This window comes from Lissotriton vulgaris, chromosome 6 (genome assembly GCF_964263255.1).
Source record: "Lissotriton vulgaris chromosome 6, aLisVul1.2, whole genome shotgun sequence".
NCBI lineage: Eukaryota > Metazoa > Chordata > Amphibia > Caudata > Salamandridae > Lissotriton > Lissotriton vulgaris.
The window spans coordinates 66,388,486-66,412,744 of NC_141694.1; positions in this window are offsets into that span (position 1 = coordinate 66,388,486).

Consider the following 24,259-nt stretch of genomic DNA (forward strand, 5'->3'; position numbering starts at 1 on the left):
CTGCTTAATTCAGAGACTCTGTCCCTCACCACCCCTTGTTGTAAATATTTTTGTCCACCCTAAGCGTGGAAGGGTATTCTCAGATGTGAGACCCTTGCTCATTGCACCATCAGGATTCAAGCAAACCGGGCCGAAGACGGCTGTAATGCCAGAAACCGGTCCCCGGGAGCTTGTTTCCTTCCCAGTGTAAGAATTGGCTTTTGTAGTTTGGTTTGCCCTGTTCCCATCATGCACTGGGACAGGAACAGACTAATTTGCATACAGCCAGGTTCTGAAACTGGGATGGTGCAGTGAGCTAAAAAACAGTGTTGAATCTAGCCCTGATCTCTTGACTGGGCGAGAGCTTTCTGCTTAATTCAGAGACTCTGTCCCTCACCACCCCTTGTTGTAAATATTTTTGTCCACCCTAAGCGTGGAAGGGTATTCTCAGATGTGAGACCCTTGCTCATTGCACCATCAGGATTCAAGCAAACCGAGCCGAAGACGGCTGTAATGCCAGAAACCGGTCCCCGGGAGCTTGTTTCCTTTCCAGTGTAAGAATTGGCTTTTGTAGTTTGGTTTGCCCTGTTCCCATCATGCACTGGGACAGGAACAGACTAATTTGCATACAGCCAGGTTCTGAAACTGGGATGGTGCAGTGAGCTAAAAAACGGTGTTGGATCTAGCCCTGATCTCTTGACTGGGTGAGAGCTTTCTGCTTAATTCAGAGACTCTGTCCTCACCACCCCTTGTTGTAAATACAGGCCCTGGACCAGGCCTCAAATTGGCCCCCGCCCACATGGCCAGGCCCCAACAACACCCCCAAAAGTCAAAAAGCACCACAATCCAATGCCATCCATGCCCTCAACGGTGTTTATTCAAGACACCCCACAGAAAGACTTGGTCCATGCACCACTGACTACCCCTGGGCATAATGGGTGAAAGCAAGGCAAACTGGGTGCAGGACTGAGCACACTGCCTGGCTTCAAAATGGACCCTTGATCCCCAGCAACATGGCCAGGCCCTGCCTGGACCAGGCCTCAAAATGGCCCCCACCCACATGGCCAGACCACAACAACACCCCCAAAAAGTCGAACAACATACCAATATCACCACAATCCAATGCCATTCATGCCCTCAATGATGATTAAATTCAAGACACCCCACAGAAAGGCTTGGTCCATGCACCACTCACTACCCCTGGGCCTACTGGCTAGTGTGGCTTTACACTCAGGCACCCCAAAAAAAAGAACAAAATTCCACATATAACAGTAAGCTAAAATTCCATGACATAAATGAGATTTAAGTTCAACAAAACTCACAGAAACAGTTGTATCATGCACCCATGACTAACCCTGGTCCTACTGGATACTGTGGCTACCCACAATATATTTTTTTTAAAGTTGTGAAAAAGTTTCAAAATTGTAGTTGCAGCAACTGCAATGCCCCAAACAAACAGCACCAACTTACTTGTAAAATCTCAAATCCAAAAGTGATCCAAAGTCCAAAAAGTCCTCAAATCCAAATATCCAGCAGCAGCCACAAAAAGTATTCCTTCCAGCTCCAGATCCAAATGAAAAGTGAACAGGACATGGACAAACCACTAGGAAGAGCCTGCTGGACAGGAACAGGTAATTTTAGACTCTGGGGCACTTCCTTCTTCCCACCCCCCAAAATTGGACTCCTTGCACAATAAAGTGCAGACAAATGTCAATCTGAGGAGTTATTCTGATAAAAATCATCATTTTTAGAAGGTTTATGCTGCCTGCTGGTGGATTTCTTGTGCAGAATTGCAATTTTTGCAAGTTCGCGAATGCGAGCTGGTAGCTGCACGCCGCATCTACGTGTTCGCAATTGCTTACTCCCACGATGCGTGATCGCGGGCCCTTATGACGGACTCGTGTTGTCAAACTCTCGCTGTGCAAGATGGTGGGCCACGATGACGTACTCGTGGTCCAAAAACTCTCGCGCGATCACACAGCAAGTTCGAAAATGGCGCAGCACACGTAAACAGGGAGAAAAACAACTCTTCGAACTCAAACTCAGAATCAAGGTAAGTCAACGCCGCACCCTGCAATATTGTATTTCTCAAGCGCGACCAAGCAAAAAAATCCACCAGCTTGCGAATTGCAGATTTTTGGGCAAATGTGCGTGATTCGCGGACTGCGAAATTGCCAAAAATCCTCAAATTCCACCAACGGAACGGATTTTACGCCCACACTTACCCCTAACCTGTCCACCGTCCTGGTGTGCTTACTTTGGCCACAGGGGTCGACATCATCCAAGTACTCTTTGATCCAGCAAAAGTTCTGGACTACTGGTCACTGGGCCCAAAAAAAACAGCAGTTCCCTTCTTTTAGTGATAACTTTTCTTCTAGGTGACCAAACTGCAATCCGACATCTCTCCCGCATTCAGAGACTTGGGTGCCACTTTTAAGCATCATGTCTTAGCTGAGCTACAATGAGAAGCAGCAATCCTGTGATCTGGGCTACCAACTCGACAAAGCACACTTCCTCAGCTTTGGAGCACTGTGCTGTGAACAGGGAGTCAGCCAACGGACCCTTCCGTCCAAGTTTGATCTGAGTTCTGGTTGTCAGGTGTCCATTTTAATGTCCAGAAAGGGCCCTTAGGGAAGGTCGCTATAAAAAGCCAGTGGGCTACTTGGATCCCTCCCCCCATGACAACTTTCTGTGGAGTGTTGCATTTACCTATCCCAGAGTGCTTTTTTGCCCACTGTCAAGATGGCTGAAGCCTTCTCTTGGTGTGTAGAACTCCGTAGCCCGCCCTAGTGGTGTGGCTACCTGGGGGCAAAACACCCTTGGGAAAAAATGGTTTGGCCAGTGTTTCCCCTGTCTGCCCAACAAAAGAGTAGCCTGTCTTCAGTGTGTTTACCATTTGCCTTTCAAAGGTGGATTCCCTTTGAAGCTTGCCTTTTGGCCAACACCCCTTGTGGCTTTCTTTCCGGAGGGGGTAACACCTCTATTGTTACTCTTTCTGGGCCTCTGACAAGTCTCCCCAAGAGGGCAGAAAGCTTTATCTTAGCCAGTCTAGGCAAACGGAAACTGGAAAACTGGGGAACAGAGCAGCAACTTTCTAAAAGTTGCATGTGGTAACAAGTTAAATTCATTTCAACTTGGACATCAAGTATGGCTTAATGTAGAGGGCGTGGCTTGGCTGGCTGCAAGATGGTCTAATTCTGAGTTGCTCTGCCGGCCGTGCCTTCCATCCGCCATAATCCTGTGGACATCGGTGGAGCTATATTCCTGCTCCATGCTATCCTGACTCCTCTTACCTTGGGGCGCCCATTGATCTTCCCCTGGGCCCCGCAACTGCAGCTACACACAGATCTGCCGGTGGGACCAGACGCCGCAACTGAACCCTCCTGCTGGCATGGTTCCCTGGCTGAGCTGCTGTGACATTACCAACTCGCTGCCTCACCAGAGCTTAACTTCACGGACCGCATCAGCTCACCGGAGCCAGCTTGCTGCCTCACCTCTCCTGGCCTGGTGCGTTGCGTCGCTGCGGGGGCTACTCAGTAGGGGATGCGCACGTTGTACCACAGGGTCTGCGCCTTTCTCCTACTTGGGTGCCAGCTGTCGCCATTTGAGCCCACTTTTCACAGTCGCTTCCCTGTAGCCCTGCGACGTGGGCGGCGCACTCTCCGTGACTCCCTGCTGCCTTGGCCTCCGCCGGGGCTGACTCCTCCGCCGGGGTCCTGCCTCTTCACTGCGGTGCACCGGCCCGCTACACAGGCACCTCCTCTCCCTCGAGGTCTGGGACTTGATTTATAGCCTCCACCTCCTTTTACCAAGTCCGCAAGCGCTCCCGAACACTTGTCAGCTCCCTTTGCGGGCAGGAGGCCTTTCTGCTATTTCAGGGCCCCGTGCTTTCTGCCCTGCTCTGCCCTGCACGGCTTCCCATGCCAGGCACTTGCCAGTTGTGACTGTTGGATTGCACACCTCATTTAAACCAGCCTCACTTATCTCTGACATCGCCCAGGCTTCCCCCGCTCGCCTGGGGCCCTGGGATTGCCGAGGATTTCTTCTGGTGACCCTGATCAGTTGGCTGGCTCTACACCTTCATCTCTTTCACTTGAGGAGCCCCTGCTGGCTGCACTGCCCAACTCAACTCCTGTGACTACGGCCTTCCCTGCCTCCTTTTGTCTCAACTTGTGCCGCCGGCCCTGCCCTTCTCATCGCTTGGGGGTCTCGGCTTCCATGACTGTGCCATACCATCGGGAAAGCAGACTCCAAACATCCCAAACTCACCTTTGATCAACGGCGACAAACGCGGCAAGACAGGGCGCTGATCCGGCCAGAGAGGATGACTTGAAGGCCATCATGCTAAACATCAAGTCCGCAGTCACTGGCATTGCCACCCAACTGGATCAGTTGTAGGCCCGATTGGACACTGTTAAGGCCTGGGTCAACTCACATTATGAACGCCTGACCTAGGTTGAGGCGCGAGTTTCGGGCGCTGAGGACGCCGCAACACAGGACCATCACAAGCTCCTACAAAAGTACAAGGTTCTCGAACTCATTAAGAACAAGAACGAGGATTTGGAGGCATGCTCACGTTGCAGCAACCTTCGCATCACAGGCATGCCCGAATACTCCAACATCACTAAAATGGAGGACTTTGTGGAGCAACTTCTTCTTGATCTCTTTGGTGACATTCTCTCTCCGCTCTCTTGGCCCCCCACCCTGCACCCGGAATGCCAGCTTGCCCAATCATCGCCAAGCTGTTGAACTTCAGGAACTGAATTCCTGCCAGCCAAGCGAATACTCCAAAAACATGACATCTCCTACTCCTTGGCTTATCCCGCTAAGCTGCGTGTCAGGCAGGGCTCCAAAATGCAGATCTTCACAGAAACACAGGCCGCATTGGCTTATGCAAAGGAACTTGACCGGGCACATCATTCCTCCCCATCCAGCTCCCGAATGGGCGCCGACGGCGACTTAAGTGATAACGATTGACTTTTGCCTTAGTTATTGTATTTTAGCATGCTGTACCCTCTTATGTTATGCTGCCTTCCATGGCTGGGCTCCACGCTGCTCCAACCACTGCACGTGTCTCCTGTCCCCATTGCTGAGATCCCGCTTGCTGTCTGATGGGCCGTAGGGCTCGCTCATAGTCGCGGGGACCCTCATGGTGGTTTGATATTCTCTTTCTCACCCCTCTCTCATGGCCTCCTGCCAGCTTTCTCCTCTGGCCTACTGCCACATCATCTGATTTTATACAATGGGCCCCTGCTTATCAGGCGCCTCTACTGCTTGCCTCTACTCAACATTGTTGTCCGCAATATATGTGGCTCGGCCACCCTGTCTCTATGGCAGGGGAGTATGCCGGGCGTAGCCATGCCACCTCGGGATGATTCCCTTTTTTCTCTCTGAGTTTCCCCTTCCAAGTTGTGGTTCCCTCCGGTGGGTGGGGTTGGGTCCGACTTCTCAGCCAAATTGGGGGGTTGGTGTGGGTGGTCGGTTTCCCCTGGATTGTTGCTTCCTGCAGAGGCTTTGTTGTTGGTATTGTTCTTTGTCCTTTTTTGTAACGCTACATCTGCCACACTGCATTTCGCACTGCACTTCTCTTCTTTATTGTACATGGTCCCAATTGCACATCTGCCCCATCTCGTCTTTCATTCCCCTGGCACAGCGCAATGACAGCCACTAATCTCTGGACCTGGAATGTCCGTGGTTGTAATGACCACCGCAAAGCCTGCTTGGTCCATGCCCACCTTATCCGGCATACGGTCGATATTTGTTTGATCCAGGAGACCCATCTGTTGCCTGCTACTTCTCACAGGCTTCTCTCTAGGCATTGGGGCGAAACTCACTCCTCTTTTTATTCCGACTACTCTCATGGTGTGTCCATCTTCCTGCGCAGATGGCTTCCCTGGCATACTTCTCAGCTAATTATAGACCCGGGGCGTTTTGTAATCCTGCGCAGCACCCTCTTGGCTCAACCACTGATTCTCGGGACGCTCTATGTTCCTAATTCTGATGACCCTGACTTTTTTGCGCAGGTTTGGCAGCACATTTCCACATTTCGGTCCGGCCACGCTCCTCTGGGGGGGGCGATTTTAACATCACACTATCAGTAACTCTGGACCGCTCTGGGCCACATGCTTCCCACCTGCGCGCAACTTCTCTTATGCACGCCATACTCACCGATAACTCACTGTTCGATGCTTGGCGGCACACCCACCCTGAGGCGTGCGAGGGCACTTGTGTGACAGGCTCCCCCGGATGCTGGTCCCGTTTGGACCTCTGGATTACCACTCCGGATGCCTTTGCATGGTTCACCTCTGTGGAGCATATGGCGCGCACTCTCTCTAACCATGCTCCCGTTCGTCGCTGTTTGCAACTCCCAGATTTCCTGCAACGCATGTTCTCATGTTGGCTCTCCCACCACAGTCTGGGGCTCGTTTTTTGCAAAGAGATTCAAACCGCAATCACAAACTACTTCTACCTTAATGCGGGTTCTGTTGATTCCCCCTTCACGCTTTGGGAGGGTTTTAAGGCGGTAATCCGAGGTGAATGCATCTCTAAGAAATACGGTGTGTTACTCCATCCGCGGCACCCTAGATAGGCCCTTTAGACTCATCGCACTCTCTGGACTCTAACCCTGGCATTCTCGCGCAGCTCCGTGGCAAACCCACAGATTTCGCTGATGAGGCCAACAGGGAGCTCTCTTTTTTGGGTATGGAGGCAAGGGCGCGCTGCTTCGATGAGGGAGATCACCCTGGTAAAACCTTGGCCAACCTCCTACGACAGCCCCACGCTGCCTCCTATATTACTGCGCTCCAGGAGGGTGTCCCGGACAGAACCACTTCTCCCCAAAAGACAAGGGCTTCATTCACTGCATTTTATTCTCATCTCTATTCAGACGGGGCCATGCCCCCGCGCAACGTACTCAACAATATTTTGATACCCTCCAGCTTCTCTGACTTGGTAAATCCCACCGGGAGTATCTTGACGAGCCCTTCTCCAAGGAAGAAATCCTAGCTGCCATTAACAGTCTGCCTTGAAACAAGGCCCACAGCTCTGACGGCTTTCCAACATCTTTTTATAATGTTTTCACGCCCCTTCTGGTCCCGCACCTAGCTGCCATGTATAATGAATTGTTTGATAGTGGTCAATTTCCCCCCTCACTCTGTGAGGCAATGCTCACGCTTCTTCTAAAACCAGACAAGCCCCCTGAGCTCCACAACTCTTATCACACCCTGTCTCTAATTAACACAGATAACAAGATATTTGCCAAATTACTTGCCTCCCGTCTTCTCCCTCTCTTGCCGCTTATTGCTTGCCCGGACCAGTCCGGATTCATCCCCGGCTGCGCTACGTCTCACAATCTCCGGACCATCTTTTCCGTCCTCCATCAAATTAATCCAGCACTCTCGGCGGTGGCTGCCCTTCTGGACGCCACCAAAGCTTTTGACACTCTTGAGTGTCCTTTCCTTTTCTATTTACTCCCTCGCTTGCGGTTTAGCCCAGTTTTTCTGTGCAAGGTACAGCTTCTCTATACCCTCCCTACAGCCCGCCTTCAGATTAATAGCCACATTTCGGAGCCTATTCCCATCGCTAGGGCCACTAGGCAGGGGTGTCCGCTTTCCCCCATGTTAATCGCCATCGTCATGGAGCCCCTGGCTGCCAGGCTCATACATCACACCCAGAGGGGTCTTGGCTTCCCGGCTCGTGCTCTGGTCGTTTCTATGTATGCGGACAACGTCAAACTCTATGTCCGCAGCCCTCAGGAGAATCTCGGCCCTATCATTCGTGAGCTGATACGTTTTGAGCGTCTTTCTGGCATTCAGGTCAACTGGGGCAAGTCCATTCTCTTTCCCCTCATGGATGCTATGGTTCTTTTCACTCCAGATTACTGTTTCGTATGGGCGTCAGGACCGACTAGATATCTCGGCATTTGGCTCAGTCGGGACGTGGACGACCGCTGGAGAGCTAACTTCGGCCACGCTGTGGATTGGCGTGAGTATAAGATCCAACTCTGGCGATGGCTGCCCCTGTCTTTGGTGGGATGTATAGCCATCGCCAAGATGGTGGTGCTCCCGAAGTTTTTGTATTTATTCGTTAATGTCCCCACCCCCCTCACATCGCACTTTTTCAGCAGACTACGCTCACTTATAATCACCCTTGTCTGGACCGGTTGGCAGCCTAGAATATAATATACTCACTCTCCCTGTGTCGCAAGGTGGCCTGGGAGCCCTGGATTTCAGATTATACGCCCTCAACGCACAAGCCAGCTTTTTCCACTTCTGGCTCCACCTGACACCTTTCCAACCGCACGTTGCGGTGGAGGCTGACCTTGCTGCCCCCTGGCCGCTCCTGACCACTCTCTTCATCCCGACAAAGCCCCCACGAGGCGAGATTGAGACGGTTGAGACTTTGAGATGGGCCTGGAACAGGCTCCAAAGATATTCCGGCTCGAGTATTTTCTCCGTAAATGCCGTGCTCATTGTACGGAACCCAACATTCCCCGGAATCGTCAAACATGCGACCCATGGGGGGCCCTCCACGGTATCGGACCTCTCCTCCAGTAACACTCGAGTCCGGCCCCATGGATACTCTGCTTTATTAACAATTCAGGGCTCCCTGTAAGGAGCTTCACACCACCTTTTCTCAGCCACCCCCCTCGATGGCAGCCCTCAATTTTCTCTACACTTCCCCCTCTCCCCACAAGTTGGTCACCAAGATCTATGCCCTTGCGCTTGCTGACTCCCTCATTTCTACTGATCAAGCGAGTGCAGCATGGAGTGAAGATCTGGGCTCCGACCTCTCTCGGTAGGACTGGCTCTACTGCTGCAATCAGACCAAAACGCTTATCCCCAAATTACCTCCTGAGCCTTATTCATTTTAAATATTTGCATTGACTGTACCGCTCTCCCGCTCAGCTGCACAAAATGGGCCTCATCCCCAGTGACAGATGTCTGCGATGCTCCGCTACCGCGGCAGACTTCTCCCACATAGCCTGGCTGTGCCCCAAAGTCTCGGCCTACTGGAGCGAGGTATCTGCTGTTATTACCGAGATCACCTCAACCCAGGTTCAGCTGGATCCTTTGCTTTGCCTTCTAGTCTTTCTGAAATTCTGCCCTGACGCTACACGCCGGCTGACTGTGATGCGGTGTGTAGTATCATAAAGTTGAAACTGTGTATAGAAATGTGTCTGGGAATGTTGCATTGCAGGGTGGAGGTGTGTAAAGAAGGAGGAAGTTGGTGTAGGGTTGCATCAGGTCATAAGGGCCTCACAACCTTTTTTGGGAATGTTGTCAGCTTTGGTGAGATTTATTGTCTCCTTGAATACAACAGCTCGTCCACCTCCTCTTTTTCTTATGCGATTTTGTGTGATAGTTTGATAAACTAGAGGAACGACTTCATGCAACACTGGAGCCGTGCCATTTCCCAACCATGAATCAGTTATTAAGAGTAACTCCGGTTGTGTGTCAGTGAGCAGGTCGTAGATGTGGTACTTGGTTTGAGAGAGTGATTGAACATGTATCAGTAGGCAGTCTAGAGATTGAGTTTTGTTAGTGGTATGACTTTGTTTGCTAGAGGATCGAGCAGTATTTTTTGAACTTGAAGCTGGTGTATTATTAGTATTGGTATTAACTGTATGAAGAGAGCCATAATATTCTTTGTATATCGTAATCCTCACCTTGCAGGTTTAGAAGGCATTTTGTTGGATCTGTGTGTGTAGGTGGTGGAAATGATGGTTGATAGTGTGTTGATCAGCTGTGTTGTTTTTTTTAGAGTAGCTTTGTTGTGTAATAAACATGGAGATACAAAGTTGTTAAGAGTGGGATGTTGTTTGTGTCTGTTTAGGCTGAAAGGTGTATGGGTTGGGGTGACGGTGGTGGTGGAGCCTGTGGGTCATTTTTTAAGCCTCCAAATTGTGCAATGGATGAGAGGTGGGTGAATGCGTGTTGCTATGTTTGGGTGTTTGTGGTAGTGGTTGGTGAAGATAGAGGTTTGGGAGTAAAGATGCTTTAGGATCTGTATTATTTGTGTAGTCATAAGGGTGGAAGTGGTTGTTTGTTTATATTTTATGAGGGAATATAGTATGAAGTTGTGTGTGTGAGAGCTTGTGATGTGTTTGTGTGTGTGTTATGTTGGTTATTTAGAGCTTCATCGATTTTCATTCAAATCATAAAAGTACAGGTGCGAGGGCAAGATGGCCGCGGGTGGGTTGTGGTGAGCAGTCGCACCTAAACCTCTCTCCCATCTAGAAACAACAACAATGGAGTAGAGGGCGCTGAAATGATAGCGCTAGATCATCCGGATGGCTGTTGACTTTGCCTGCTCAAAGGTCGGACTCGGAACTGAAAAGTGTGGGGTGCAGTCTAATACTAGTCAGCTCAGAAGCAGAGTGGTGGCGGAATTTTGCAGACTCAAAAAGGCACTCAGAACGCTCGCAGGTAGTCTGCTGAGGCAAGCGGCAGCTGGACTGAGAGAGATAAGCGGTACACTACGCACAAAAATGCCACTAAGGTCGGCGAAGGCTGACAAGGCTGACAAAATGAAAGGCGGAGATGGGATTGAATTCAATAAATCAAACCCTAGCGGGACGGAGACACCCGCCATGGCGAAACCACAATTGCCGATGAAGAACCCGGGCGCTATCAGGAAAGTGACAGTCCCTTTTACAAAAAAAGAAATTGGATCAAAAAAAGGGAAACCACTTGGAGGAGAGGAGAGCGATACAGTTAAAGGACGCATAAAAGTATCCGAAAAGCCGGCGTTGACAAAAACAAAAAACAAAGGTACCCCCCATAGGCCGTCCACCTTACCAGAATCATTTATCTGCCCAGTCAGTGCAGTCGGCGGGCTTAGCAGCAGCAGGTACCATCGGGAATACAGAAACAAATCCTGGAGCCGATCGGCAGAGCGTCCTCGAGGACGCAGCGGCAGCAACAACAATGGGAGCTGGAGACGTGGCAGACGGCGAGTCGGATGTTGCTAAGCAACCGCTTTCCGTGAGCCTCGAGAAGGCTGAGCAAACCGCTGTCAGGAGCGAGGGGGAGAAGGCAGAGGCGAATGCGGGGCAGAGGGCTCTGAAAGGTGCTGAAAAGAACGGAGAGATCGAGACTCCGCGGAGTGCCAAAGAAGGGATTGACGTTGACATTGAAAATGGTAAGGGGGCGCCAAGGGGGGCTGAAAGTTCGGATATGCTACAAGCAATTATGCAGGTGGAAGCAGAATTACTGGCCAAATCTCCCAACCCCACATGGGGAAGTTCAGTAAGTTTGGTGGCAGAAAAGGAAGATATATGCTCATTGGAGGGGGACCATTTTTTCTAAGTAAATGAGGATCCTGACTTTGTACAGCAGAAGAGGGTGACAACAGATGAAGAGGAGGAAGAGGAGGTAGAGACGGAGGAGGATGAAGAGGAAGGTGAAGAGGACTCGTGGTCAGACTCTACCTCCTCAGGAACTGATATAGGTAAAGATTCAACACTAAAAAGGAAACAGATAAGGCGCTCCAGGCACGAAAGATCACCCACAAGGGGCGCCGAGAGGAAGCTGGACTGGGATTACTCGGCAACATCACAGACATATCAGGAAGAGCAGGAAACAGGCTCAAGGCAAGATGGTGCACTAGGAATGGTTTTCAACATGTTGAAACAATTACAAACCGAAGCGAGGTCTACAAGTCGTAAAACAAGACAATATTTCAAGAGGATTCAAACAACGCTTCGAAAGACAAACAAACTATATGAAGGTTTGGTTGGGAGAGTTGCTGAGGTAGAGGAAAGAACGGGCAAGGTGGAGGATGACGTCCGCAGCTTCAGCGAATTTAAATCACAACAAGAAAAGAAGGCAGACGATTTCCTTTGGAAGATGGAGGATTTCGAAAATCGTCAAAGACGCAATAATGTTCGCATTTTGGGGGTGGCGGAAGGGCTTAAGGGCAGGACCCCAGGGGGTTCGTGGTTAAACTACTAAAGGACGCTTTTCCTGAATCCCAGTGGCAGTGGGAGGTAGAGATCCAGAGAGCACACAGGTTCCCCTTTATCCTGCGTAAACCATACGGAGCCGAAGGGGGCTCTAAAGCAACACTTCCCAGAGCAATTCTAGTGTATGTTGGGAATTTCCTGCTTCGGGAGGAACTTATTCAGAAAGCCAGACCAGATAGCAGAAGAACTGTGGAAGGGGTTACTTTCTTTACAAGACCGGATTTTTGCCATGTGACTGTTGAGAGGAGGTGGAGGCTGAGGAAACTGATTCCACAGTTCCAGGCCATGGGCTCAGAGGCATACCTGCTATTCCCAGCCAGGCTTAAAGTGATCACAAAAGGCAAAGTCTGGATGTTTATGTCAGAAGTAAAAGCGCAAGAGTTTATTCAGGAGTTGGGAAGGGAGAAGAGATAAGGGCCTTATTCAGGTGTGGGGAAAAGTAATACCAAAGGATTTGAGAAAAGGTTTATGCGGTAAAATAAGAAGGGCATGATGAAGGTGGGAGAGGGGGGCGACTAACACAACCAGGAAGCGGCCACACATAGGTCATTGCTGACCTATTTGCCTGTAGGGAGGAGGGGAGGGAGGGAAGGGGTGGGGAGAGAGAGGGGAAGGGGTGGGGGTCAAAAAATCTGTGGAAATTTATAGTTTGGAGTTGTCTTTTAGCACACATTAATTGCACATATAGTTTGTTATTTATATTTTTGAGAAGAGAAGGGAGGAGAAAGACCAGAATAGATGGGATACAAAGAATGAGCTGGATATGCAATACACTATGTCTTATAAATTAGTCTCGATAAATGTATGTGGATTAAATGATCCAAGGAAGAGGGCGAATGTAGCAGCCTATATTAGAACTCTACAAGTGGATTTAGTATGTTTACAAGAAACGCATATAGAGGAAAAGCAGATATATTAAATGAATCAATTAGGCTTTGATGTTTTCGCAGCTAGCAGGCAAGGATCTAGGACAAGAGGAGTTGCAATTCTAGGGAAAAGAAGGGAGGTAATAGTCAAAAGAAAGAAAGAGGACCAATGGGGGAGATGGGTCATAGCGGAATTATGTTTCAAAGGTCTCAGGTTAACATTAGTAACCGTATATGGCTCCACGGAGGATGATCCGGAGATATGGCAATTTATAGATACAGAATTAGCACAGTGGCCCGAACCTGTCATTTGTTGTGGCGATTTCAATTTACATGACCCTACAAGCTCATTTATGAATACAGGAGGGGTGTACAGAGGCAGGAAGAGAAAGGTAAATAGGGCCATTGCTAACATGGTTTATAATAATCTTCTGGTGGATCCATGGCTGATGCAACATCCACTGTTAGATAGTAGTACTTTCTATTCAGCACCTCATCAGGTGTTGGTAAGATTAGACTATTTTTTAGTCTCAAAGTCTTTGGTTATGGAGACACTGATTGAAAAACAACCAAGGATTATCTCTGATCAAAGCCCACTAATATTAACAGTCAAGGTTCCGCAAGCGATGCCAAAGAGATCAACATGGACTTTTGAGAGGAGCCTCCTTCAGGATGCTGAATATAGGAAGCATATGGAGGGATGGATTAGGGTTTTTTGGGAGATCAATCATGGTACTGCCTCAATAGGACAAACTTGGGATTGCTTCAAAGCGGGTGTGAGAGGAGAAACACTGTGTTATGTAGCGACAAGACGTAAGAAAGAGAGGTTAAAGATCGAGGCTATCCGGCAGAAGTTGACTATAGAGGAAGGGAAGTTAGCGGCTGCCGTAGAATCTAAAGCTAGCCTGGAGCATATATTGCTAAACCTGGTAGTATTGAAAGCAGAAGCTGTAGAAAGCTTTTCCAGAAAGCTTGCTGAAAAATATACGGCTAAAAAAGAAGAGGCATACGAGTGTAGTGAAAAAGTGGGGCATATACTAGCAGTCAAAGTTAGACAACAGAGGGCAGCTGCAGAGATAAAAGAAATATTGGATCCACTGGGTGTCATTGTTGCAGACCCGGACAAGATAAGAGATGTTTTTAGAATATTTTATGAAAAACTCTATACATGGGAAGACACAGGGGGAATAGTGGAAATTAGTAATTATCTTAAAGATATAGCCCCATCACCTCTCTCAAGAGAAGAAGGAGAAATGTTGGAATCTACTTTAGGCCTAGAGGAATTCACCGATGCATTGAGTAGTCTACCATCAGGAAAGGCATCTGGACCTGATCAAATTCCGGTTGAGTTTTATAAGGTATTTAGGGAGTGTTTACTGATTTATATGTTTGAGGTTATGCTGTATGTACAACAAGGGGGGCAGGCACCGGATTCATGGGGAGGGGCGGATATAATTGTCATCGCTAAAAAAGGGAAGCCCTTAACTCTCCCTGGATCTTACAGGCCAATCACACTGATGAATTCAGATGTTAAGGTATATTCGAAGATGTTGGCAAAAAGACTAGCAGGCTGTATAGAACACCTGGTGAGCCCATCACAGCATGGCTTTATACCCGGGAGGGGTACTACACAGCATATTAGGACAGTCATCACTATGTTTGATGCGGCAGAGGTTACAGGCGATCCTATTTCAGCTCTCTTCTTAGACGCTGAGAAGGCATTTGATAGGGTCGCCTGGGACTATCTATGGGAAGTTATGAAGTGGTGTGGTATTGGGCCAGGATATATACAGGCCATACGGGCTCTATATAGAAACCCGGTCGCAAAAATAAGAGTAAATGGAGGGCACTCAGATCTAGTACATATACAAAGAGGGACTAGACAGGGTTGTCCGTCTTCTCCATTGCTTTTTGCCCTATACATAGAGCCACTACTCCGCAAACTAGAGGGAAATCCTGAGATTCAGTCTATGTCATTAAATGAGTGTACGGTGAAAACCCTTGCCTATGCGGATGACGTTGCTATATTGACTCCCAACCCAGATATAGCTATGGTGGGTGTAGAAGCAGAGGCGCAGAATTTTGGACTGGTCTCAGGATACAGCCTAAACAAAACAATATTAGGACAGAATGCGGTGAACTGCTTCCTCTATTTTACAGATTTGGGTCATCTTAGAAGACAGACTTATAAGACTCTTAGGGCGGCACTTAAAATATGGAGCTCCTTTTTGAAGAAAACAGGCATGGGCAGGTTTAATAGATATACCAAAGTCTATAAAAATAAATCCTTCCCTGAAGATATGTTTGCTGATCATGTAATGGCTGGCTGGGAAGATAAAGGGATACATCAAATCGGGGACTTAATAAACTCAGAGACTATGGTACAATTCGAGGATTTGGTGAATACATATAACTTAAATAGAAGGGATTTTTTTAAATACCTTCAGATTAGGAGTTTTTTAAGAAACAAGCAATGGGGGCCGTTGGGTTTTCAACCTAATGAACTAATGGAAGGGATAATCGCGGGAGAGGAATATTCCATTAGGTTAATATATGCTGCTTTGGCAAAAAATAGACCAGATGATCTAGATAAGCATAGGGCTAAATGGGAGGAGAGAATAGAGGCTACTCCGGAAGCTTTTAACGAATCCCTGGAATTAGGTCGGTCTATGCTCTGCTCTGCCCCCTTGCAAGCCCAACATTACAAAACCTTATTTTCGTTGTATTATACTCCATCTAGGATTGCGAAGTGGGGGTACAGAGGGTATCACTTGTCCCAGATGTAACTCCACTGAGGCTGACATTGTCCACATGTTTGCTACATGCCCCCAGTTACATACATTAATTAAGGATATTGAACACTTTTTAGTTAATTCACTAAGGATACAGATAACCTTTACAGTAAGTTTAATTATGTTGGGGGTCGACAAGGGAAATGCCCAAATGGATTCGGGTGACGCAATGTTTTTGTTTATGGCAGCCGCTGTGTTTAGATTAATGTTAGCTAGAGTGTGGCTAGATAAGAGTCCACCATCTATACAAACATGGTTAGCAAATCTTATTGCTATATATAATCTTGAGAAACATATATATGCAAGAAAAGGCAGGGTAGGGAGGATTCGAGGTATTAAGATTTGGGGACCGCTGGAGAAGTGGAGGACAGGAATAGGATGAGAGGGTTTGTTGATGTTTTTTAGGAATTGCTTTAAAATGTTAAAATATGATATGTTTATGTATTGGCTTCCTTCTCTGGAATTTATATTGTTTTGATTAAGGATTTCCGTTTATATTGTGAGGTGAACAAATGTAAGAGGAAAATGTGTTTAGTTTTTTCTTTAAATGTGTGCTTTTTCTTTTGAAGTGTAAAATAAAAATATATTTAAAAAAAAAAAAAAAAATCATAAAAGTACATAGAAAATACATTTTGCAATTTAAAAAAATCGGTATCCTAAATCTCCCCAAATTCAATACAATATGTAAATAAAATCCAATTACAGATAAAACAGCGTAGAATAAAAATAGATCATCTCATCAATTAAAGGAACAACTGTCCTATTAAAACCAGCCGTCTATAATTAATTCTCAACAGCCATGAACAACCCCTGTTGAAAAACGGCCTAAATAGTAACAAATAGTGGGTGTTCTTAACATCTGGAGAAAATAAAAACTTGGCCCCACTTGAATAAATTCTGATTCCACAGAAGAGGCTATACTAAATTGTGGCACAGCCGATTAAATCCAGGACAAGTCATAGCAATATGGAAAGTGTCTGGGAAGGACACTTGAACACAAGAGCAAGGAGGGAGAACCAAGACTGTGCACCTCTAGGTAACAAAAGCTGATAAATCATGTTATACCTGAAGTCAGGAGCGTCCTATGATATGAAGACATTTCCCACAGTAGATAGGGTTCAATACCCTGCACTGTCTTGATCATGATGAGTTGCCAGAAGGAAAGGTTATTAACAGCTAAGGCCTAAAGGTTCTAAAGCCGCCCTTTACAAAAAAGCCTGCTTTATCCATGGGACGCCCCTCTTGACTATCCCTTCAGGATTGGAAAACAGCTCAGGTCGACCCAAACACTTAATAGCAAGCTTAATATAGGCTAACCAAGAAATACTCCTTCCAACGCCATAACCCCATTTCTAACAGAGCCTATTAGGTAAGAGAACTTCTTTCAACCAGACTGATAGCCAGAAAATCAGGGGACGAAGGGGAATCCAGTATGTTAAGTAACCAATGCCTACTTCCTCATGCAAAAAAAGTCCAACAAAATGTAAGGTAAAAATGGAAGGCAAAAAGGGCAGAAATGTAGGGGAGACCACCCTAAGGCTGACAGGTCTAACACATGTCCCCCCCCAGCTGAAAGTGGGGAGAACTACCCAAACTCCAGGGAGTTCTCATCACTTTGTCCGGAAAAACCGAGAGAGACCGTCAGCATTGGCGTGGTCTACTCCGGGTCTGTGTTCCACCCTGAAGTCCTTCCCCTGTAGGGAAATTGACCAACTCAACAATTTGGGATTCTCGCCCCTCATTTGCATGAGCCACCTGAGGGGCCAGTGGTCAGTCTGAATCAGGAAGTGGGAGCCAAACAGATATGGCCTCAGCTTCTTTACAGCCCAGACCACCACAAAGGCTTCCCTCTCTATCGCGCTCCACCACTGTTCTCGGGGGAGCAGCCTCCTGGAGATGAAGGCTACTGGTTGGTCCCGTCCCTCCTCATTGAGTTGCGAACGTGCTGCCCCTATGCCATGCTCTGAGGCGTCCGTTTGGACAATCAACTCTTTGGAGAAGTCAGGGGCCCGGAGCACAGGAGCGGTGCACATGGCCTGCTTTGGAGAGTCAAAGGCTTTTTGGCAAGCCTCTGTCCAGATCACTTTTCTAGGTTGTTTCTTAGAGGTCAGGTCAGTCAAGGGGGCCACAATAGTGCCATAACCCTTGACAAATCTGCGGTAGTATCCTGTGAGGCCCAGGAATGCCCTGACCGCAGTCTGTGTTTTGGGAGGCTCCCAGGCCAAGATGGTTTCTATCTTGGCCTGTAGGGGCTGCACCTTGCCCCTGCCCACCAAGTGTCCTAGGTAACCTACCGACCCCTGCCCTATCTGGCATTTGCTAGCTTTGATAGTCAGGCCTGCCTGCTGCAGAGCCTGAAGCACTTCCTGGAGGTGATCCAGATGGTCCTCCCAGCTGCTATTGAAGACAGCTATGTCATCCAGGTAGGTAGCAGAGAAGGCCTCTAAACCGGAGAGGACCCGGTTCACCAGCCGCTGGAAGGTGGCAGGAGCGTTTTTCAGTCCAAAGGGCATCACTCTAAACTGGTAGTGGCCCTCTGGGGTGGAAAAGGCAGGCTTCTCTTTAGCTCCATCTGTTAGGACGATCTGCCAGTACCCTGACGTGAGGTGAAAGGTACTCAGGTATCGGGCAGCCCTCAGTCGGTCAATGAGCTCATCCGCCCTAGGGATGGGATGAGCATCAGTCTTGGTCACAGAGTTCAGTCCTCTGTAATCCACAGAGAGTTCAGTCCTCTGTAATCCACACAGAACCTAAGTTCTGGTGTGGTGCCCGATGGGGCAGCTTTTGCTACCAGAACCACCGGACTGGACCAAGGGCTGTTGGAAGGCTCTATCACCCCCAACTCCAGCATCTTAGTGACCTCACTCTGGATGCTGGCCTTCACCTTATCTGACAACCTGTAAGACTTGGACTTGACAGGGAGGCTGTCTCCTGTGTCTACATCATGGGTACACAGGTGGGGAATCCCAGGGATAAGGGAAAACACTGAGGCGAACTGCCCCATGACCTGGCGACAGTCCGTCTGTTGCTCAGGAGTCAAGGATGGGGAGAGAACCACTCCCTCCACTGACCCATCCTTCTCTTTAGTAGCAAAGAGTTCCGGGAGAGGTTCACTTTCCTCTTCCTCAGCCCCATCAGTTACCATCAGTAAGGTGAGCTCAGACCTCTCATGGTGGGGTTTTAGGCAGTTGGCGTGTAGCACCCTGTGGGGCTGCCTGGGGGTCTTAAGGTCCACTAGGTAAGTGGCCTTGCCCTTCTTCTCCAGTATCTCATAAGGGCCTGTCCAGCAATCCTGGAGGGCACTAAGCTCTCCAGGCTCCATGACCCACACCTTCTGTCCAGGTTCTAGCTCCACAGGGTGAGAATTCTGGTCGTACCATTCCTTCATTACTGCCTGGCTGGCCTCTAAGTTGTCAAAAGCTTGCTTCCACAACTTAGCCATTTGGCTGAGGAAGGCCAGCATGTAGCTCACTATATCTTGGGGAAGCCTCCTTGGAGTCTTCTCCCACCCATCCTTCACTAAACTGAGAGGTCCCGAACAGGGTGACCGTACAAAAGCTCAAAGGGCTGAAGCCCACTCCCTTCTGCGGTACCTCCCTGTAGGGAAACAACAAACAGGGCAAGAGGATGTCCCACTTTTTCCTCAGGCCCTCAGGCAGACTCCTGATCATGCCCTTTAGGGTTTTGTTAAATCTCTCCACGAGACCATTGGTCTGTGGTTGGTAAGGGGTGGAGAACTTATAAGTAACCCCACACTCCTTCCACATGGCTTGCATGTAGGCAGACATAAAATTGGTACCCCTGTCGGACACCACCTCTTTGGGGAAACCCACTCTGGTAAAAATCCCCATCAGGGCCCGTGCCACTGCAGGTGCAGTGATGGTTCTCAGAGGAATAGCCTCTGGGTACCGGGTGGCGTGGTCCACCAGAACCAGGATAAACCTGTGGCCAGAAGAAGTCAGGCCCCACAATGTCGATGCCCACCCTCTGAAAGGGGGTGCTAACGACAGGTAGTGGTTCCAGGGGAGCCTTCAGCTTAGCCCCTGTTTTCCCACTGGCTTTGCAGGTCAGACAGGTCCTGCAGAATGTATCTGACGAGATCCTCATCTGCGGCCAATAAAAATGTGGGACAAGCCTAGCAAAGGTCTTGTCTTGGCCCAAATGTCCTGCCAACGGGATCTCATGGGCCAATTCCAAAAGAAAGGCCCTGTAGCACTGGGGGACCACTAAGGCCTTTGATGGCCCATGCACAGGAGCCTTGGGCTCACTGTAAAGGAGCCCATCCTCCCAGTAAATATGATACTTCGAGGAGGCATTGCCTGCTGCTTGGGCTTCGGCCTGTCGCCTCATGCCCTCAAGGGTAAGACACTCCTTCTGTGCCCGGCAAAACTCCTCCCTGGTGGGCCCTCCTTCCACCTGCCACTCTGCAGGGGTAGGTAGGTCCCCCAAGGGAGCAACGTCCCCCTCCGTGTACTCCAGTGCAACCTCCTCAGGTGCCCCATCCATCTCACGGGGTGACTGCCCCGGGGCGGGCTTCACACGCCCTCGGGCTACTCCCTTTTTAGCAGCTGGCTGGGCCATTTTTCCAGGTTCCAGCCCTGGCTGACTCCCTTTCCGGGCAGCCATAGACCGTGTGGTAGCACAAATTCACTCCGGTAACCCCAGCATCTCCACATGTGCTTTGAGCTCTACCTCCTTCCAGGCAGTATGCTTTAAGTCATTCCCTAACAGACAGTCCACTGGCATTGCAGGGCTCACGGCAACTCTTAAAAGGCCTGAAACCCCTCCCCACTCAAATGGAACCTGTGCTATAGGATAGTGACCACCCCTGTTGTCAGCCATCACAACTGGGCGGAACGCATCAGGAATCATTTGCTCGGGGGACACCAGCTGACTCCTTACCATAGTCATGCTGGCACCTGTGTCCTTCAGGGCCTCCACCCCCGACCATTGAGGGTGACTCACTGCCTATACTTGGTAGTATTTGAGGGCACATGGATCTTAGGGACCATCTCACTGTCTTCCAGAGACACTAGGACAAGCCCTGCCCCCTCACTCCCATCATATAGGGACAGCTCCTCCCCAAGCGCTACACTAGCCACCCCGGGATTTTTACCTCCAGTGGCCTGTGGTGTTCTCTTGCGACACTTGGGATCCCCCTTGTAGTGTCCAAGTTCACCACACTCATAGCACCAGACAATTTTGGGCTGCTGACCTTTGTCAGGATAAGTGGGCTTCTGGTGGCCAGATTGGGGCTGGGACCCAGACACTTTGCCTTGTGAATTATTTTGGGGGCCTTTAGAGAAATCTTTCTTTTTATCTCTCCCCTCCTTCTTCTGGTGGGAACCCTGACCACTCCTTTGGGAGTCCCCCCCAGAACCCTTGTTGGACACCCTGGTACTGACCCAAGTGTCCGCCTCCTCCGCAAGCTTCCTAGGATTCGTCAACTTACGGTCAACCAGGTGTTGGCGCAGCTCTGGAAAACATTTCTCTAGAAGGTGCTCTCTTAAAAACAAGTTATACAATCCTTCATAGTCATGCACATTGCTGCCCCGCACCCAGCCCTCTAAAGCTTTACTAGCGTTGTCCAGGAAATCTATCCAGTTCTGTGTGGGAAGTTTGTGGCTATTCCTAAACCTCTGCCTATACCTCTCAGGGGTAAGACCAAACCTCTTAAGCAATGCTTCTTTCATAACAGAATAGTTGGTCTGGTCTTCCTTTTCTAGGCTAAGGAGTGTGTCCCTAACTTCCGGAGGTATGTACTTGTACAGACCGCCCCCCCAGTGACTCTCTGGGACCCCCTGATCTCTTAGTGACACCTCATAGGCAGCTAACCACTTATCAATATTATCCCCCACCTTAAACTGGCCATAACATCTTTAGGCATAAAGACCCTGGACTCACGTGAAGCTTCCGTAGGTATGTTGCCACCACTCTTGATGCTGTTCGACCCTGCTTGTAGGGCTCGAATTTCCAGATCCTTCAGGTTGAGCTCATGGGTAAGTTTCTTCTCCTTCATGGCCCACCTTTCTTTCTCACGCTCCCTTTCCAATTTGGCGAGTTCCAATTTAAACTGCCTCTCCTCTCTCCTGCCCTCCAATTCCTCTGAGGACAGGGTCCTTTCTGACACACTACAGCCTGCCCTGGAAGGTACCCTTGTACCTGGTAACAAGTTGCCATTTTCCTCCAAGGGCAGTAGGTCAAGTTCTCCTGTGGCGCCTTGCTCCGCTCCCTGCCCGTCCCCTTCTCCTTCTCCTTCTCCTTCTGGGTGGGCCGTTACCCATGCCCTTGAGGCTTTCTGAAGCTCTGTCTTCTTAGCGCATCGCTTAAAGGGCACCCTTTTCTCCTCGCAGAATTCCTTGAGCTGCGCCGCCGTGTAAGTTTCCAGGCTGGCCAGCTCAAATTCCATCTTGCCAGGTAGGACCTCAGACGTTCGTAGAGAAAATCAAATGGGACTTAGGCAAAAGGACTTTTAAAAAGACAGCCAGTCAGGGAGAATTTAAAAAAAATTCAAAATGCCATTTGGAGAGGGTAGACAAAAATTCAGTGGAGTCAGGTGTAGGGTTGTGGTGTACACTGAGTCACTGCGTGGTGTTACACAAGCACAAGTCCTATCCCACCGCTCGATCACCAATGTTAGAACTGGGGTCTCTAGTTGGCAGGGGTATGCACCCTAGTCCAAGTAGGGACCACCGCTTCCGACCTGGTAGCTTGGCGCAGAGTAGCAAAGGCGTAACTTCAGAGGCAATGTGTAAAGTATTTGTGCAACACGTCACAACAGTGACACAGTGAAAGCACTCAAAAAAGGAACACCACACCAGTTTTGTATAAGAATAAGAATTTCTTTATCTAAAAGATATGCGAGAACCAAAAGCAGGTAAATCCAGCTCCAGGCAAGATCAATAATAAAAAGGATTCCAGTTTCCAAGCAAGATCAATAACCAATAAGAATGAATCCAGTTCCCAGGCCTGATCAACTCACCAAAAGCTCAGGTGTGCCAAGGGCTCCTGCTGGTAATGTCTTTCCCACAGTGTCCTTGGATGGCAAAAGTTCACTTGAGGTAGGTTCTTATGGTCAAAATTCACTGGGGAAAGGTTCTTAGGCCAAAGTTCCCTTGAAGCATAATAAGTGTGCCTCTCATAGAAATGATGCTCCCAGCGTAGGAAGTGCGGCTGCCCAGGCGCTGCTGGTAATGCTAAAAAATGCCCCAGTGTCAATTACCAAGTAATTATGCCCCCGTAGGCCGGTCAGTGAAGGACGGTTCCCGGCCAAGCACAAAGCACACACTCCAGGTACCCGGCCAACCCGCACCCCGCCCCCTTGCAGCAGCCTGGTTGCACTGAGGCGTTACCTGGGGTGGTGGTTGCGGGCGCGGGGCTCCTCTCCCCCTGGGGCCTTGGGCTCAGCAGGCGCTGCACAGGTGGGGGTCACGGCCACACAGCACTCGTTTAGCACAGCGCTTAACAGTGCCTCCAAGACTGGGGCAACGACGGAGCCTCCTGCCACGCAGCGCTTCGCTTCTCAGCGCTACAAAGCGCGCTTCGGTCCCAGTGGCGGTGACCTCAGGGCCAGTTTCAGTCGGCTTGCCCCAGAAGCAGAGGCAATCACAGAGCACTCGGGAGGATCACAGGGCGAGCAGTGCTGAGGGCAGGCACAGCGTTGCAGGGCAAATCTTGAGTGTTGTTGCTGTTCCAAAGGGCAGTCTTTAAAACGCTGTGGTCCAAGGACAGGTAGTTTCCTTTAGCTTAAAAAGGGTGCAGTCCCAAAAAGGCAATCTTTAAAAGGTTGAAGACTCTTTAAAATGTGGTTCAAAGCAAAGTAGTTCCTTTGGGATGTTGTGGAGACACTCTGGTGGTGATGTTGCAGTCTCCCATGCAGGGCAGGATCAGTAGGGCAGCTCAGCAGGTTGTGGGGCAGCAGTTCCTTGGAGCAGTCAGCCTCCTTCCCAGTGGCAATCCTCTTGCGCAGCAGTCCTCACTCCAGCAGGGATTCTTCCAGGTCCAGCAGTGTAACAAGAATGTGAGGCCAGGACCCTCCCTTATATATTCTACAGTCCAGGGGCTAGAAAGCGGTGGAAGTCTCTGGAAGGGTCTGGGGAGTTCTGGTATGTTCCTTGCCTTCCCTGACCTAGCTGTCACAGTGACGAGTGACAGGCTGTTAAGGCTACAGTGGGCAGCCCATCACAGCTCATCCCAGGGAAGAAGGTGTGAATCACAACTCCCACCTCCCAACCCAGGCAGGCTATCAGTATGCAGAGGGGAGGGGGGAGTCTGCAGAGCCTAATCTAAGTGTAGGCAGGGAAAGGTCCACTTTATAAAAGTGGGATCCCTAGAGTAGTAATGCCCAAACTCTATATTTCGTTGGAAAGGGTTCCCCGCCCCGAGTCCAACAAGACCAAACATGACAGACTTATTAGGTCTCTCTCAGAAGTTATCCCATAAGGGAAGGTTCCCAATATTAGCCTATGGAGGATTAGCCTTACTACAGTAGCAGTGGCTTGTGGCAGATATGCCAGCCTCACAATGTTTTAGGGGAGAGCACCCGCACCTCAGCACTGTTTAGCAGTGGTGAAGCGCCCAGAGTCCTAAGTCCAACAAAATGTAAAGTAAAAATGGGAGGCAAAAAGGGCAAAAATGTAGGGGAGACCACCCTAAGG